The 13,251-nt window shown below is 43.6% G+C and overlaps 1 protein-coding gene across 2 annotated transcripts in view; it reads right to left on the reverse strand.

Annotated features, from left to right (window-relative positions):
• The window catches only part of immp2l (inner mitochondrial membrane peptidase subunit 2), a 197,612-nt gene that overhangs the window by 27,131 nt on the left and 157,230 nt on the right, over window positions 1–13,251 (reverse strand). The gene's annotated exons all lie outside the window — the stretch shown is intronic.

The raw sequence follows: 13,251 nt of genomic DNA on the forward strand, positions 1-13,251 counted from the left end.
GACTTAATGGTGATAGCCGGAGTGCTACTTTACATTTACAGAATTACAGACCACATGACCGGCGATAAATACGCCTGATAAATGACTCACAGCTGCTTCAGAACGCAAATGAGGGCAGGGGATTAACTGCTGTGCGTCGTGCGAAAAAACAAAACCACCGTGTCAAAAAAAGGCGGGAGCTAACTAGCTTTTCACAGCACAGAATTTAAACAACCAAAATATACAGTACATTTACGCAGCCACTTTTATACCAAAAAAATAAGGCCTTCAACACACTCCACATGCCACAGGCACATCAAATGGCACTATATACAGCATGGACGTACTGTAAAGAAATGAATATTAATTCAGGATTAGTGTAAAATAGTCTGAAAATATAAGAGTCTGAAAGATTCATTTCCAATACTAAGCTCCTTCGAGATCAAAATGGGTGGGGTCCATGTGCTGGAGTACAGAGCCAAAAAAAAAAAAAAAAAAAACTGAGTGACTGTCCAAAAACTTACAGACCACACTGTATATTCACTTTGCAATCATCCCACATTCCGTCAGACAAGTGATGGCCTGGCGGTGACCACACACAAAGCCAAGGGTATAAAACACATTTATGGAAATCCTGTTTGCCTCCCCTTTGTAAAATGGCAAAGATGCAAGACAGCAGCTTATCTGATTAGTGCTGCTGATTACTTGCTTAATTGCTGTCCCCCCCTCCCCGAAAAAACAAGATGACCTCGGTTTTGTTTACTCGGGGGACGAACCGTCGCCCGGCGGAATCGAAAACATCCGTGGAATCTCGCCGCCCCTCGCCACCGCCGCCGCTTTCGAAGCCCCCCGCGCCGGCGCGGTTAAGAATGCGCGGCGCGCTCCTGCCCTCCGGCCGCCGACCTCATTCATTCGAGTTCGCGTCGACTCAATTAACTCACGCCGTTAATTCGCCACTTCCTGCCTTTGCGACGCACCGTCAGACAAATGCCTGTCATCCTCGCTGATTTCACGCCGCGGTCCCAGGAGGGGAGGAGGAGGAGGAGGAGGAGGAGGTGAAGGATGAGGATGAGGAGGTGGAGGAGGTGCAGGATGAGGAGGAGGAGGAGGAGGAGGTGGAGGATGAGGAGGTGGAGGAGGAGAGGTTATTTCTTTCTTTTGTTTTGATTGCCCTCCGACGCTTTGGAGGCCTGCAGGACCTCGTGGGAAACACACCTGAGGTCGATTGGTAATCAGCCCCGGTTCTGCTCGCCGTTTCTCTCTGCTACAAAGGCAATGGCCCCCAGCACTTTTCGGGAAAGAGACTCTGGGACTTTCACGGCTTACAGAAACCGTCTGAAGTCTACCCTCCCAGCCGCCACGGCAACCGCGAAACCTTGAAACCCGAAAACGGTGATTTGAATGTGTGAAGTAAAAGCCTCGTTACAAGACAACCGTGCCAAACGGCAGCCCTGCCAGGCTGCAGCAAGGGCGGATTCTGGATTTCGAGTAAACCTGGCAAACGGACCCTCAGGTGAAGCGATAAAAACAGAATATAAACGAAAGAAACGCGGGAGCCCTGCTTTTGCGTAATCTCCACTTGTTTATTTATCGCACTGAAAAGCCCTAATGTGCGCCCTGAGCCTCTGACGGAGGCCCGCTAACCAAAATATTGGCGCCTATCGAATATAAAACAGATGACATTTACATGAAAACACAACGTGAGAAAGTTTTACACGTTTTTTAAATAATGCTAAATATTCACCAAGCAAAAATAATGGCATCCATTGTACAAGCGAATAAGGGAATCAGAGGTTGATGTTGCCCTCGGTGGTATCTGTGTTCTTGATGGATGTCAAACCGAGATGCACCTCCCCTGAGATGAATAGTGCCATCAATTAAGGCGGAATGATAATGACCCTACATTGGAGAGACTCCGGTTCGTGTGAACCTGGGTTGTCAGGCAACGGAGAACCGTAGTGCAACAACAAATTGTGTTGGCTTGAACATGTGTTTCAAAAAACACACCAAGGACTGGAGTCAAACATGTCCTTAATCTAGATTCTCAAATGGACACAATGATGTCCTTGTAGACCTGACCTGTAACACACTCACTCACTCACTTATGCACTCACACACTCACTCGCATTTAGCGGGCTAAAGATTCTCCACAAAGGAGGGCTATTAGCACTCGAGTAGGTGAATGGTGCTTCGCATCAATGACACTGTGTGTCCTTGTTTTTCGGAACGGAAAACGGAAACACGGTTTGTTCATAATGCAGTAATGGAGGTTATTGTTGAGCACTTAAGTCTTGATTTTTAAGTCTTGACCGTGAATCAAACTGGATCAAAAGGTTGAGTTGAATGCAGCCCATGCAGCCAGCAATGCACGAAGAAGCAGAGAGTGGAGAGGTCTGATGTTGCGTCTGTAAGTGTTCCACGTCCCTCATGAGAAACAGGAGCATTGATGTCCTACTGCAGACCAGGCCATCAGATTAGAAGAGGGCTCCATAACAGGGCCTCTAAAATGCTGAGGAAGTCCTGGCTTAAGTGCTCATCTCCTTCCTGCAGGGTCTGAATCCCTGCCATGGCCGACAACATCACAGCGGAAAGGCTATGCCAAAGGTTATGTCGATTTTTCTACCATCTTTAATCCACCCTCTGGTTAACCAGGTCCCATCTGCATACGGATGCATTGTCCAGCTCTTCAGTCAGTTACTACTACTGCTACTTCCTCTACTACGACCAGAGCTGGCATATAAAACATATAAAACCAGAATTGTGTGGCCCATGGACGGTTGTGGCCCAAAGCAACAACACAGACCGTTTATGCTGGCAGCCAGCTCTGACTATAACTACAGTACATATGCCCATTGCAGACTGTACGTATTGCACACTTTTTAGACAAATTTGCCTTTGAGTTGTACAGTGTTTAATCGCATGTCACTCCGTATAAAGTCTTCATTTCAAACCACCTCCCTCTGGGCGAATAATAAATTTGCTCTGTCAAAATGTGAAGCGACAGTTAATATCAGCTTGAGTGTTGCTCTCTGGGGTGACCTTTGACCTTAACTGGTAGCAATGTTTCATTTTCCGGCACTGTCTCCACAGCGGATGATTTACAGCGAATCCCATGCCATTTCTATCAACAGCTTTTAAAGAAGAAAGATTACAGTGAAAGAAACAATGGCTACATTATAGCAAATGCAATTCAAACTCCCATAAACAATACTTAAGCCCAAGGCTAAATAAGCCTACAAAAATACCAAGCCACCATCAAGATTACTGACAGGGCGTCTAATGAAAATGTATGCATGGACTGAAAACACTAAAACACTAAGTAACTTCCAACAAGGACAATTATTTTAAAAAAGGAATGGTGAACAATGCTAAAAATACAATGCTGGAAGCCTGGAACATAATATAAACAAGAGTACATTAATATGTTACCCCACACGGAAATACAAATTACTAAAAGCTGAAATAAACAAATGACACACATTTAAAAAAAATTTTTTTTTTTACAAATATAACAGACAAAACAAATCACTCAGCCACAGTTATTATTAAAAACCGTATTGTAGATTTCTTCTCGGATTTGATGACGGCGCCTTTATTTTAGGCACCTATACAAGACAAATTAACTTTTGGGGAGGAAAAAAGCAGCAACAAAATAACTCGTAACGGCTAAAACGTGAACGTATTTCTTCGGCGCTTCTGCTCCCAGACTTGGAGAGGAAGTCCAGGTTAACAGAGCAACCGTTCTGCTGCGTCTCTTCTTAGGCAAGCGATGGAGCGATCACGACCTCCAGGGTGGCGGGAGATCCCGGTGACAGGTAGCAATTACAGCAGCATTGATTGGCCTATTCTCCTGCTTCACACTTAGCATCTGTTACCCTTTCTATCAGATGACAAGATTAGGCGGCGGGGTAGATCTAAGGGTTCACACAGTGAACATGTCTTCCAGGGTATTATACCGTCTGCAACTCAGACTGACAGCAGTTTAAGCTGATATCAGACCCGTACCGCATGCAGTATGTGCTGACAAAAAACTACAGAATTCAGTTGAGCATACAATCTCAGAAGCTTACACTCTTAAAAAAAAAAAATACATGGGTTGTATATTCAAAGGCACAATCCACACCCACACACACACACAGGCACACGTATCCTATTTTTGTCTTCTTTTTTTTTATATGAGGAGGGACTAAGCAGAATAGACCAAGTTCCTAATGTATTCTTCAGCTGTCTTCTGGTAGCTACTGTTAATATAGTTGCAATCTTTTCAGCGTTTATCAAAACAAATGTATTATTTTAATTTATGAAATTCAGATTAATGTAATCAAATGCTATTTAATTCCCTGCCCATCAAAAGTGCAGCATGAAGCTTTTGAAAAAGTAAGTAGCAAAACCAAAAATGACAATATTAAAATTGATTTATTGTTGCTCTTGCTGGTTAAACAGGCACCGTTTCTGCATGAAGTATTGTTATAATTTAATTTATTTAACTTCGCCCCAGGACACTGACACCGGACACATTTATTTATAATAATGATATCGCATTAGTGTTATTTATAGCGCTCTGTACTACGGCCGGTGCCCCACAGGAGGGCACACCAGCCGGCTGCCCCGTGGGAGCTGAACTCACAAACCTCTGGTTAAGAGTTCAGCTCTGTCACTCGCCTACCGCACACTGCTCCTGTCCTCTGTTTACACAGATAGCACATTTTCCTGCTTCTGCCTGGATGGCTTCCAATGAGCCGCTCAGGGCTATTTTGTGCTTTTTACAGTTTGTTATACAGCCTCTAGAACACCGCACGGTTAAAAAAAGCACCGTGCATATTGAGACGGGAGCTGAATTTTAAGTACTGTTCCTACACAAAACATTTACACGCAGCCAGCTAAAGTTAAAATCAGTGCCCACACAGACACATTTCCTCCCCTGCATTTATTCCCTCCAGTGGGATTCCGGAGGGGGTGGGGCTCTCTGTACAGCAGTGAAGCAGCATGGGAAATGTAGTTCCCCCCCTCAATTTATTTTAAAAAAAAAACAAAAAAAAAAACAATGAGGTGCATTACGTATCACTTGGCTGGCCAGACAGCAGGAGAGGTTTTTGTTTTGCATGCTTTAGCAGCCACACTGTTGGGCACTGATCCTCGTCCTAATTCACTAACACGGACACTTGCTGGGCGCCGGGAGCGAGGCCTTAGTTTACCTCCCCGCTGTGCTCACAATGTCTGGAATTAAGCAAGAATGTAAACAGGTGGCACTGAAGTGCAACAGCAGGCTCTGTACAGGCTATTAGAGAGACCAGCGCTTAGACCAAGCCTGCATTAATATTCAAGTGAATAAAAAGGGTGACCTTCCCAGTAGTTTTACAAGCCCTGCGTAGAATACAATGCGATAATACACACAGAACAGGCCCTGACCTTTTGGGGGCCCCAAGCACAATTTATTTGGGGGTCCCCTCTCTCTTTACCTTCAGACTGGGAGGAGGGGATTGACAGCAAATTACAGATTGGGGCGGGGGTGGTTAAATTGAACTAACATCTTCAATCGTTCTAAATTAATTTGCCATCAACAGATGTCAAGAAGATCACTCATGTTTCATTCATCCCCATTCAAATACTGTAACTGTAGTGACTTTATTTCCTCAGGAGGTGGCGCTATACTTATATTGACACATAAGACATGTGCTCCGCCACCCAAAGGAGGACGACCATAAGCCAACAACAGCTGGGCCATTATGAGTGAGGCGGGGCCTTTTGGAGGAAGGCGGGGCCATTATGAGGGAGACGGGGCCTTTTGGAGGAAGGCGGGGCCATTATGAGGGAGACGGGGCCTTTTGGAGGAAGGCGGGGCCATTATGAGGGAGACGGGGCCTTTTGGAGGAAGGTGGGGCCATTATGAGGGAGGCGGGGCCTTTTGGAGGAAGGTGGGGCCATTATGAGGGAGGCGGGGCCCTTATGAGGGAGGCGGGGCACTGCGTACCTTGTGTTTAGGACGAACCAGCATTGAATATGTGGTTAAGGAATAATCAATGGCGCTGCAGGTAGGCAGGAAGTGAACAGGAAATTCAATTCAATTCTATTCATATAGCCCTTTTCACAGAGACACTGTCACAAAGATGCTTTACAGTGGAAATGCAAAAGAAAATTGGGCAACAAAACCAGGCCTGAACTAACAGAAATGGTTGTCTGTCAATCAGTGCGCATGGTTTATGCATTAACAGTTTCTTGTGCTGTAAGCTCCTGGATGTGTCATGATTCTGACTCACTGGCTCTGAGAAGGGAAAATTCTACTGTGCATATTAGAATAAGGGGAAATAGAAAAACTGCTGTACACATACCAACTGAATGTGTCAGCGAGAGTTTTATGAGCATCTAATCACAGAACGGTATTTTTTTTTCTTTTTTTTTTTTAAAGCACAGATTTCTCCCTTTAATGCAACTTACATGAGACCAGATATGAGATATTTATTTAAGGAAAGACCAGCTCTCCTTGTGGGGAGAGATTTATTCCGAGACTTTGTCATAACTGCACTCTTATTTACACCCGCTAACAGACAACGGTGTTTCACTGCCAATGATGTCATCCGTAATCCTGCATCTGAACGCGAACAGTGTTTGTCAGCAGCACACATAGCAGGCATAACTGGGACAGTTTCCGAACCGGAGAAAAATATCCGCTCATCGTTCTCAAAGGAAACTAACTCCTGAGTGGGTTTTGAAAGCTGAGCACAGGTGCTTGCTGCTTGGAATGCGGCTGATGCAGGTGCTTCCCATGAATGGTACATTAAAAGCCATAATTCATAATGTTTCCTTTACCGGTACTTGCGCATGTTTATCATTTCAGTTAGGCTAATGGGGGAACCGTGTGACCTACCAACATTGCCCTGGTTGAAGGTATTATATAGGACTTCTCATCGTCAAAATTAGAGTTCTGTAGAGTTGGCAGATTTTTATTTTCGCCTTTAAATCAACAGAGGGGAATAATTGTGTTATCAACCAATGAAGTTGATCAATTCTGTGCCGGGTTCATAATGAAAAACAGCAGGCTCTTTGGCTCTTCAAGATCAGGTCTAAATACAATTGACCCTCAATAACTGTTTTGTACCTTTTTTTCTCAATAACTGTTTTGTCAAATCTACTATTTTTATCCTGCTGGTCTAGGGATATGGACTATAGTACAATATACAGTATTTCAGTCCTGTCAGGGCATGCAAATAAAATTCCATGCGTGGCAGGGAGTGTACCCGGGCAGAGATGGAGTGCGTGTGTGTGCGCCCGCTGCTGTCACGCTTATATCAGTCTTTAACAGTGCCAGTCCCTCTGCCAGGGCTCCTCCTGGCACCAGGCCCCATCTCCCCACATTCGGGGCTAATCCGGGTGATGAAAATTGTTTTGTTTGGCTCTCGGTACCGGAAATCAAGAAAGGGAACGAATCGAACCACTTAGAAACACTGAGATTTTTATTTTCTTTATTTTCCCCCACCACTCTCGACAGGATAACGGCAAATAGCATTCGCATCCCCACGTACGTGTTGGGATACGTGTTGGGTGACGAGCGGAAGCTGGTTTCTGGAAGATTATTTTTTAAACGTTTCTCTGCCGGTGTTTACGAGGCGCCGGGACCGGGTTCCCGCACCCTGAGCGTGGCTGATAAGCCGTCTGACCCTGGGGGCAGGGGAGGGGACCTCACGCATGGAGGTAAGTGCTAGAACAATCTGCGAAACGACAGGGGTCCGTTGGAGTGCTTCCGCTGCTTAAAACTGTGTGTGTGTGTGAGTGTGTGTGTGTGTGTGTGTGTGTATGTGTGTGTGTGTATGTGTGTGAGTGTGTGTGTATGTGCTTGAGGGAGTGTTATTACAGCAGTTGATAAGTGCAAAACGCAAATACAAAAATAAAATGCAGAAACAAAAACTTGCGGTCCTAATGTGCAAAAAACAAACATAAAAATGCTGTTTTTTTTCAACCAGTAAAAATGCTTTTCCTCCAATGTACAGTGCATTTCTATATGTAAAACAGAGAATGAAATATTGCTAAATACCACTTACAAACAAAAGGTCATCAGGTAGAAAAAATGGTGCTACCACTGTATGTATGTAATATGACTGCTGTATGTATGTAATATCCCTCCAGTATGTATTTAATATGACTGCTATATGTATGTAATATGTCTGTTGTATGTATGTAATATTACTGCTGTATATATGAAGTATTACTGCTATATGCACCCCTTGGCCTAGGCCTGTTTTTTCATGGTTTGGGCCAGGCCCCTTAGTTCCAGTGAAGGCAAATCTTAATGCTACAGCATACAATCACATTCTAGACGGTCCTGCACTTCCCCAACATTTTGGAGAAGGCCCTTTCCTGTTTCACCATGACAATGCCCCCAAGCACCCAGCATGGTCCATATAGGAATGGCTTTGTCAAGAAAACCATTTGTGGAAGAATTCAAGTGGCCTGCACAGAGCTCTGATCTCAACCCCATCCAACTCATTTGGGATCATTTGGAAAGCCAACTGCAAGCCAGGCCTAATCACCAAACCAGTGCCCAACCTCAATAATACTCTTTTGCCTGAAGGGAAGCAAATCCTTGCAGCAATACTTCAAGATCTAGACTAAAGCCTTCTCAGAACAGTGGAGGTTATTATACCAGCAAAGAGTGGACCAACTCCATATTAATACACATCATTTTGGATGAGATGTTGGATGTCCGGTGTCCACATACTTTTGGTCATGTAGTATATCCCATATGCTTTACATAACGTATGCACGTAGAGCATACTCAACAGAAACTATGTGGGATGTGGGCGGAGTCAAGCAGGAAATCAACAGGCTAAACGGCGAATGAGCACCGAGGTCAGATGCTTTTGGGACATAAAAATAGCTGGCAGCCAGTCACTCTTTGGCCAGTGTGTGAACAGACCTCCTGCAGAGATCGCCCACGTGAAACCGACCTGCTGAGGTTCAAACAGCAAATGGGTCTCCACTGAAGAGGAGGCAGCATCCGTCATTAAGCCTTTGAACCAAGTTTTTGCAAATTATTAATATATTTTTCAAAATTTGTCTTCATTAATAGACAGCGAGCATTCGACACGGACGCATCGCTTTTGTCTGTGACCTGCCACACGATGACCACAGCTTACAGCTATGGAAAATGACTCCGTGATGAAGGAGGTGTCATCGCAACTACGAAGGGTCACGACCTCACAATTGATTCGAACATTACACTGTGCATCTTTAGTACATTATTACGCTGACTAGGCCAGTGATTCTATTAAAACCTCGGGCCGGAAGAAGGGGAGGCGGTGTCATAACCTTTTGTGAAGCACCTAAAACATGTCTAGCGTGAGGCAGTGCTGGCCACTTGCCATAGTCACAGTCTCCTGATTATTATGGCTTTCCCTTTCCCAAAGCCTTGCATTTTAACATCTGATTTATGGTTCATTTCTTTCCTCTGGGTGTCTTTAGTCTCTCTCTGTCCTGTTATTTTATAACACCCAGCTATCTTTTTTTCCCGTTATAAATGCTTGGCACACTTTCATACTTTACAGTAACAAGAAGGATAAAAAGCAATCATGAAATATTTCCAACTGAATGCTGAACTTGCATTATGCACAGTGCCAGACTTTGAATACTGCAGAAACCTGTTGGATGAAATGCATTCTTAGTACTACTGATACGATTATGAAAATGAGTTTTTTATTCATACTTTAGTTAACACTGCAATACACATTGAGATTAAATAGATACCTAGCTAAGACGGTAATACAAAGCAAGACTATATCAACATCATGGCTGATTAGCTGTCTCTGTCCCCCCAGCATCTAGACTGCAGTCCTATTGACTGAAACTGTCTTCATCTGCGCTAACATATGGACTTGTCAGCAGTGTTTCAAACTGTTTTCATTTTACATACATAATATAGGATTTACATCCAGTATTATAAATGCATATTATTGACAAAATTACAACTTCTGGTACATTTTGATTGTGAAACTCTACGTACTAAGTCATGTGGAAGACTGAATACAAAATCCTGATTGATTTAGTCTTTTTTCACCCTAAAAACTGAAGGGAAGGAAGACTTTGACTGGTACGCTCGTGCATCTTACATTTCAAGTTTTATGGACTATTTAATCACTTCACCTTGGTGAGAACTGGTGGGAGTTGGATTGCTTTTGTATCAGCGGCATGATTTATTGTGACAACTGCAAACAGAGCCAGAACAATGACTCAAAGCCGGATTTCATTCTTGAAGAAATGTATTTTTTTTTCCAGGTGCGTTTTGAAAAAAACAAACAAAACAAAAAAAAAAAAGTCTACTTAGAAGATCAAAGCACTCAGGCTTTCTGGAAAAAAAAAATATATGCTGCGCTGTTTCTGTCTCATTAAATTACAACTGTAATCCCCATAAGACAGCGTTTAAACTGCTGAGATGTTGTTCTACCACGGGGAACCGGCGACGAACACGCCTCAGCCTTCCTCCGTGCCATTTCCTCCGTGAGTCTGTAAACGCAACAAACACGAAGGCTCGTGTTTCGGCTTAATGAACAGCTCTCCGGTACTCGGAGTCGGGTTGAAACCGGGACGCGGAACGCGAGCGCTGCGTTCGGAGCCGAGCGTCACGTGGCTAGCGCTGGCGGCGCGCTGCGGAGCGGGCTGAAAGACGGGTCGTGAGCCGTGGGCATACTGTATCATCTCCCAGTCAATCTTATGCTAATCTGCGCCCAGAAGCCAGGCCCGCCTGGGAAACACAGGCCGTGAATATCTTCTCAATAACAACAGACCTACTATTTTTGATTTGAAAATAACACACATTATTGTGCACAGTCCTGGTTCTGTAGTCCACTCTGTGGCTACCACCTCTGTCCTTGGCCTACACTTTGGCTGTGACAAAGATTTTTTTACAGAGCTCACAATAAACTAGGCTAATTACCCAATGCGCTCTCTACTGATACATTTGTGTAATTACAAGTCGTTCTCAATGGTGACACAATGAAATGGAATGCAACAATTAAAAAGGACGGGGGCAGGGGGGTGGGGTTGAGAGAGAAGGAGAACAGACTATTTTTACAATGGTACAAGACGATCACATTGTAGAAGACCGGGAATGCTAATGATTGATCTAATCTGCACGTGTGATTCTTGCCCATATCGTTCCACTGAAAGTCTTAAACCATACATTTCAAGGCCACTTGATGGGAAATATTGTGATTAAATTATCTGCAAGGAGACTTCCATTTTTATTGTTGAGAGCAATATTATTTAGCTTCACTTCAAGATTAGAAAGTGCGCTACCAAACTAAAAAATAAAAAAACCCTAATTTCCAGGAAGCTAATCTTCATTTAATATTTTTTAACTGTGCAGAAAAAAAATTCTAATGTAGCTTTGATTAAACAATACATGGTTTCTAATTTAGTGTTGCGTTTATTGACATATTTTGACAAGCTGGCAATTAGAGCGAAACATAATATCAAAAGACATTCTAGTGATTGCGACACAATACTGAAAACAGTAATTGCAAGCAAGAAAAATGTCAGATGAATTTAGGTAACCATCAGGGATTATATCATTCCTTGAGCAGTGTTTGGCCTTAGCTGCTTGTTATTCTTTTCACTAGCAGGGATAACATTTGAACTACGATTCCCATGCACATCAAAGAGAAGGGGCTGAGTATTGATCGGTCGGCCACATTCTCCCACATGGAATCATCCAGCAGTACGCACGCCTCCTTTCAACTTTCTACACCAACTTAGCCAACAGGTGAGAGCAGCGAGGAGCGCAATAGCGGTGCAGCCGAGAGTAATCAGCGCGCTGTGACTGCATTGCAAATGAAACCCGAAGAAAAGTTCTGAAATGAAGTTTGAGCACCCGAGGCTGCAAACAGACTCCTTCTGGAACCAAGAAGGAGAAGGGGGAAAAAAAGAGATAAAACTGACTATTGTAAATGGTTTTGTGAACGAGACTTCATCTCACATTTCAAAAAAATGCCTTTACTGAATTCCATGATCTAGATTTACAACCTTTAGATGTTAAGCAAGCAAATCAATTGGATAAATAGTACCATATAATCGTAAGTACATAATTTCATAAATATATAACCTGGACATGTGACTGATGGCTGAAAGTAATGTGAGTTTATAATGCTGAAATATGCCCCTTGCATGAACTGATGGCTCTATATCCTGTCTCTCTGTTCAAAACCAAACTCTGTATGCAGTCTCAGCTGATGCTGTTCTTCAGAAACAAAAAAGCTGTGACCAAGCAAAAGCGTGAAGAGAACAGTGCCGCTGGCTTGGCCCTTTCCTCTCTCTCTCTCTCTCTCTCTCAGTTCCAAATTTTCGCTCCTGCACCGGATTTCTGGGGGGGTGCCTGTTTCACCTAGCACACTCCCACAACCCTCCACCCCTCTACCGAATGAGCCCCAGTAAGAATCCATCAGAAATACCTGCCCCCCCCCCACCACCACCACCACAAACACACACCCCAAATATGAGGCAAAGACAGCGCCGTATGAAGTAAGGAGAGCGATTCACACAGGAGAGCTCAGCTTTTCAAACATCCTCAGGCGATACTTCACAACCAAGCTTACTTTTCTGTTTTTTATTTAACTTGAAAAAACCTACCGCAAAATGTACAGTAAGTTACTTGAAGAACCCCACACAGCAGGCGGATGGGGGAAAAAAAAATAAACACAGTGTAAGCGTACATAAATACGAATAAATCTAAACAGTAGGCCTGGTGGGGATGTTAGTTTGTGCTGTTGCGAGACCTGGTTAATGCACATGGACAGCCAATGAGAGAGCAGAGAACCACAGTTAACGAAACAAAGCTCAACAATAAATAAATATGCTGACACAAACCCTGGCACTCGGAAGGTCTGTTATATTAAGTAGTCATCACTACCTAATAAATTGTACATTTTTGTTCTTTTGGGGCTGGGGGGGGGGCTACCTATGCACATTTTAATAAGCAGCATACATTGCTTATATATAATATATACAGTATGCCGTGCTTTCGTCTACAGAGTGATCCTACCTAACTGAGCAAGATTACTGTTGCCATCACTGTAAAAACAGTCTGCCTCAACTTACTGCATTTGTACACAAAATGGCAACATGGCACTGTTAATTAACTAATGCATTATAGCTGACATTTCCTCTTTCACATGTATTTTACAGAACACTGTCACTGGAGTGCTTAATTGCTGCAAAGAGGCTCTAAAATGTAGTTTGTCTTTCGTTGTTCCCCGACTCGTAATTCAATTATTCCCGAGGGTGCGT

Source organism: Anguilla rostrata, chromosome 7 (genome assembly GCF_018555375.3).
Source record: "Anguilla rostrata isolate EN2019 chromosome 7, ASM1855537v3, whole genome shotgun sequence".
Lineage (NCBI taxonomy): Eukaryota > Metazoa > Chordata > Actinopteri > Anguilliformes > Anguillidae > Anguilla > Anguilla rostrata.